Raw genomic sequence first — 6,000 nt, 5'->3', positions numbered from 1 at the left:
CTCCGGTTGTAGAGGGGCTGTACAGCCCTCAACAGAGGGCCTCCAACCCCATACTCCCAGAGCACCTCCCACAGAGTGACGCGAGGGACACGGTCGAATGCCTTCTCCAAGTCCACAAAGCACATGGGCGGACTGGTTGGGCAAACTCCCATGAACCCTCAAGCACCCTGTGGAGGGTATAGAGCTGGTCCAGTGTTCCACGGCCAGGACGAAAACTGCATTGTTCCTCCTGAATCCGAGGTTCGACTATCAGCCGGATTCTCCTCTCCAGTACCCTGGAATAGACTTTCCCAGGGAGACTGAGTAGTGTGATCCCCTGATAGTAAAGAAAAAAAAAAGAGGGACCACCACCTCAGTCTGCCAGTCCAGAGGCACCGTTCCCGACTGCCATGTGATGTTGCAGAGGCTTGTCAACCAGGACAGTCCTACAACATCCAGAGACTTGAGGTACTCAGGGCGGATCTCATCCACCTGGTGCCTTGCCACCGAGGAGCTTGCAAACTATCTCAGTGACTTGAGTCCCGGTGATGGATGAATCGACCTCCAAGTCCCCAGTCTCTGCTTCCTCTACAGAAGACATGACAGTGGGATTGAGGGGATCCTAGAAGTATTCCTTCCACCGCCCGACAGTATCCCCAGTCAAGGTCAACAGCTCCCCACCTCCACTGTAAACAGTGTTGATAGAAAGCTGCTTCCCCTTCCTGAGGCGCCGAACAGTTTGCCAGGATTTCCTCGAGGCCGACCAGTAGTCCTCTTCCATGGCCTCTCCGAATTCCTCCCAGACCCGAGTTTTTGCTTCTACAACTGCCTGAGCTGCCGCACGCTTAGCCTGCCGGTAACTGTCAGCTGCCTCAGGAGTCCCATGAGCCAACCACGTCCGATAGGACTCCTTCTTCAGCTTGACGGCATCCCTTACTTCCGATGTCCACCACCAGGTTTGGGGGTTGCCGCCACGACAGGCACTGCCGACTTTACGGCCACAGCTACGGACGGCTGCATCAACAATGGAAGTGGAGAACATGGTCCATTCGGACTCAATGTTTCCAACCTCCCTCGGAATCTGATCGAAGCTCTCCTGGAGGTGGGAGTTGAAAACCTCCCTGACAGCGGGTTCCGCCAGATGTTCCCAACAGACCCTCACGGTACGTTTGGGTCTGCCAAGTCTATCCCGCTTCCTCCCCTGCCAGTGAATCCAACTCACCACCAGGTAGTGATCAGTAGACAGCTCAGCCCCTCTCTTTACCTGAGTGTCCAAGACATACCGCCGAAGGTCAGATGATACGTCTACAAAGTCGATCATTGGCCTCCGGCCTAGGGTGCCCTGGTGCCACATGCACTGATGGACACCCTTATGCTTGAACATGGTGTTTGTTATGGACAAACTGTAACTAGCACAGAAATCCAATAACAGAACACCACTCGGGTTCAGATTGGGGAGGCTGTTCCTCCCAATCACACCCCTCCAGGTATCATTGGAGGGGTGTGCTCAATGCTCACACCCACGTGAGCATTGAAGTCCCCCAGCAGAACAATGGACTCCCCAGTTGGAGCACTTTCCAGTACTCCTCCCAGGGACTCCAAGAAGGCCGGGTACTCTGCACTGCTGTTCGGCTCAGACTGTGCGTGGAGGTGAGCCCGACTATCTCTAGCCGGTACCGCTCAACTCCCGCCCTAGCTCAGGCTCTTTCCCCCCCAGCGAGATGATTCCATGTCCCCATAGCCAGAGTCATTGTCCAGGGTTTGGGTGGTCGGGGTCCCCACCTACTACTGCTACCCATATCGCATAGCACCGGCCCCTTCTGATCCTTCCTGCGGGTGGTGGGCCTACGGGAAGGCAGGCCCACATCGCTCCTTTGGGCTGTGCCCGGCCGGGTCCCGTGGGCAAAGACCTAACCCCAGGCCTGGCTCCAGGGTGGGGCCCCGGTGACGCCAATCCGGGTGACGTATGCTTCCTTGGTTTCTTTTCTTTCATAAGGGGCTTTTGAACCGCTCTTTGTCTGACCCGTCACCTAGAACCTGTTTGCCTTGGGAGACCCTACCAGGGGCATTAAGCCCCAGACAACATAGCCTCTAGGATCATTCGGGTGCTCAAACTCCTCCACCATGACAAGGTGTTGGTTCAAGGAGGAGTAAAACAAACAAGTGCAACACCAAAATCAGGACTGAAAAATTGCACGTTTGTTCATTCAAACTGAATGGAAACCTGAACTTTGGCAAACATTACTGATGAGAGGAAGATCATTGAGTGAATATACTAATATTTTTGGAATCAAATTCTAACATTGTAGGAACGGTGGATTCCCAGTCGTTCCATTCTGAGGCAGCGGTTTGGCTAACGCTCATGTTATGCTAATGTTAGCCGGCCCGTGGGTCGACAACTGCCGTTGACGTTACACATACGTCCTGCACGGCTTCTACGTAAACATCATCCACCAACATGTCCCGAGTATCGTTACTAGTAACACTAATGTTACTATTGCTAACTAGCAAATCGACTTCATTTCTCTAAATTTTCCTGTTGATGTATTTTTTGTTCGAGAGGAACTTCTCCAGATTAGGAAACTGACTTCACAACTATTCCAGTTTAGATTTCTACAACATATGGAAGGTAAGGAATCACCTTTTTGGATATCAGAAGAGTTCACCCTAAAAACAAACAAACAAAAAAACCGACCACTTCGCCTCTCTTAAATCAGGAGGTGCGTTGAAATTCGAGCTGACCTTATATGCCGAATTTAATAAAACACCCTAGCACTATCACTATACCTACATATGTATATGTTTATATGTGTGCGTGTGAATATATATATATACACACACACACACACGCACACACACACGCATAGACATATATATATTTTTTATTTATTTATTTATTGCCGATACATTAACCAATGTAGAACTTAATTGCCAGATTCTTGAATGGGCCTTGGTGTCTCTTGAAAGCTGTGAGATGGCCTTAGCCAAAATAAAGGATAAAGTTGAACATAATAACAAAATAATAAATCAGAAAATTGCAATGTTAGGGGTTATTTTATAACGAGGTTAGCTAACACATTCAATAATTCCTAACTAGCTGTTAGTAATATAATAGTGTAAGGTTATGCAGTGATCTGTACATTGCAGCTAGGTTAGAGGTCACACTAAGTTTGTTAGCCAACCTAATGGAGATGTAACATTGACGGTAAGTAATAATAAGATGGGTGCAATTGATTATAAATACTTATAGCACTAACGATGAATTATTCATAATTGATTCATCTCCCTTTTACACTGAGTATTTGGCCCGGAAAAGCTTTCCAGCCGCCTTTAGGTGGCTTTACTCCAACTGCCCCATGTTCCTCCAGGCCAATCCTCTTTGGGTCACTTAACATTTTTTCGTCTTTCACATTTCTCTCCAATCCCACTCTTACTTTGTTTTCTTCTATCCACTTTATTAGCACATACATAGCTTTCTTGTCCCTTTGCTAACGTAGCTTATACCTCTGGTCTACTTAGCTTTGCCTCAGCAACTGACAGTAAAAGCAGAGCCAATCAGATTTTTCGGCAGGCTTGCAAAGTCTCCACGCGTGTCATCTTTAGCTTCTAGCAAGATGGCCGTGTGGTGATTTAACAGAATTGTTTCCCCTCTTATTCAGCAGTCCTTTGATGACAACACTGACAGCAATGGGACAGGCGCAAGTTTGGACTCTGACTTCGAGGTGAATTTGCATTTTAAACAGCTTAACAGCTCAGAAATCACTTTGGCCTCATCAGCACACCTAATGTCTTCTGCCATTGCTCTGAGAGGTCAGCCTACTCATGTTATCTAATATGAGTCATGATCAAGACTTAGCCCCACTTTGAAGTAATGCTACCTATTGTCTCCTCCTAGCAGTCCCTTGATGACCACACGGACAGAGACAGCAATGGCACGGCCGCAAGTTTGGACTCTGACTTCGAGATGAGTTTGCATTTTAAGTTTTCACTTTCAAAGCGGAGTAATCAAACATGATGTTCTGGGGGACCTCTCAGAACCAAGGACAGAAAACATGAGTAGTAGTTATGCTAACGTGGCTAGAAATTGATTTACAGTATTTATTCATCATCATCATCATCATCATCATCATTATCAATATGATGATTTTGTATGAATACTGTATATCAACTTCTAAATCCTTTCCTTTTCACAGAAACTGATTTAACACAACAATTTAAATCCAGCATTTCTCTTAACTAATAATAGCTGTTGGTGTCTCTCCTCTCTGTAGTACCTCCTCGACAGCAACACAGATGACGATGATGGTGGTGATGGTGATGATGGTGGTGATAACGGCTTAACTTCTGATTCTGACCACATGGTAGGATTATTTTTGATACAAACCAGTCTGATTAGAGATATGAATCAAATCCTTGTTGAAGTTCAATCACTTCCTGTAAAATATGAGCTGTTGTGGTTCACACTACATGCAGTTGGATAATCTTTATTATAACATATCCCAAATTTGCACAGTAGAGCCATCAAACATGTTGTCCTTGTACCATAGTTAGCTTGGAATGGGCACTGGGAATGGCTGAGCAGGATTCCAAATAATGACAATTTCTGATAATGCACTAATAACTCATATCACTCATAACAACCAGTGGTTCTGAATACCGTGCCATCATAGAGCCAATGGTCAATATTTTGTCAATATTTTACGGCAGCCCCCTGACACTTCACAGCTGGAATCCAGATTCTTGATTCTTCTGCCAATAGCAAGCAGTTTAATTTATGATGTCACAACATTTCATACTGCCTCTGAAAGAGGGTGGGGGTGCCTCTGCTGCCAATAGGCCAAATGGTTCGATCACATCTCCTACTTTAACCACATTACAGGAGCTATAACTCATAGGGATCCTGTTTTTTATTCCAGGTGAATGATGACATAATGAGGTCTCCACTGTACAGAGGAGCATCTGTTACTCTTGGACAAACCATCCTACTTTTGATGGCTTTTCCTGGAGCAGTGGGATTGACACAAGATGGTCTGCAAACACTTCTCCAAATTGTGATACTTATTCTGCCACAAACTTTCCTCTTGCCATCCACCAAATATCTGCTCAAAAAACTTTTCAAAACAGGGAAATATGATTTTCATGTATATTGGCCCAACTTCTTTTGTGCTTTGGAAATCAATGCATGCAAGACTTGCCATCAGGTATTTGACAAAAATGAACTAATGAAAAATGGTAACTTTGTCTTTATCTTATCCCTTGTCGGCCAACTGAAACATGTCCTAGAGACTCTAAATCTTGGAGAGTTCTTTCAATACATACAGTACTGCATTACTTTCAAGGCTAAATCTGGTGTCATTATTTCATACTTTAGTCCAGCTTCACTAACTCATTCAGTCAAAATAAACTTTTAAATGCCTACCATCTTTGTAGTGTATGTATTGCCGTTATATAGATTCTATATGTATTTATCATTTATCAATATTGCTGAACATTTGTGTTTGTCAGTACTCAAATTACTGCACTTGTTTAAAATGTTATGGTGAAACCTTGAAAATGTGCAGTATTTCTCACATATGTGACCTGCCACGAGAAAACCAGCAACAAGTCGGCCCAGTGCAAGTTGTGTAAACAAAGAAAAATCAATTATTTTTTTTTTTTTTTCTTTTTTTTTTGCAGAATATGTCAGTTGAAATCATGAAGAAGCCACTCCATGTTTCAAGTAACAGTACAACCATAGCAGTAAAACCATAAACTTTGTATTTGAATTTGGGTTGTTTTAGAGGAAATTGTTGGTCCTAGTTGGGGGTGTGGCGATGGTATGGTATGGTAACATGATTTCTACATGTGCTCCATATGTTGCAACATGGTAAAATGTTTGCTACATGCACTCCACATTACCACATATTAACAACATGTGGAAACACATTTTCCAAATGTGCTCTATATGGTACCACATGTTACCATGTGCCTTTGTGGGATAAACACATTTAAAGTATTAGTCAGCATCTCATCAAGCGCGCA

This window comes from Chaetodon trifascialis, chromosome 7, assembly GCF_039877785.1.
Source record: "Chaetodon trifascialis isolate fChaTrf1 chromosome 7, fChaTrf1.hap1, whole genome shotgun sequence".
NCBI lineage: Eukaryota > Metazoa > Chordata > Actinopteri > Chaetodontiformes > Chaetodontidae > Chaetodon > Chaetodon trifascialis.
This window is presented reverse-complemented; position numbering follows the sequence as displayed.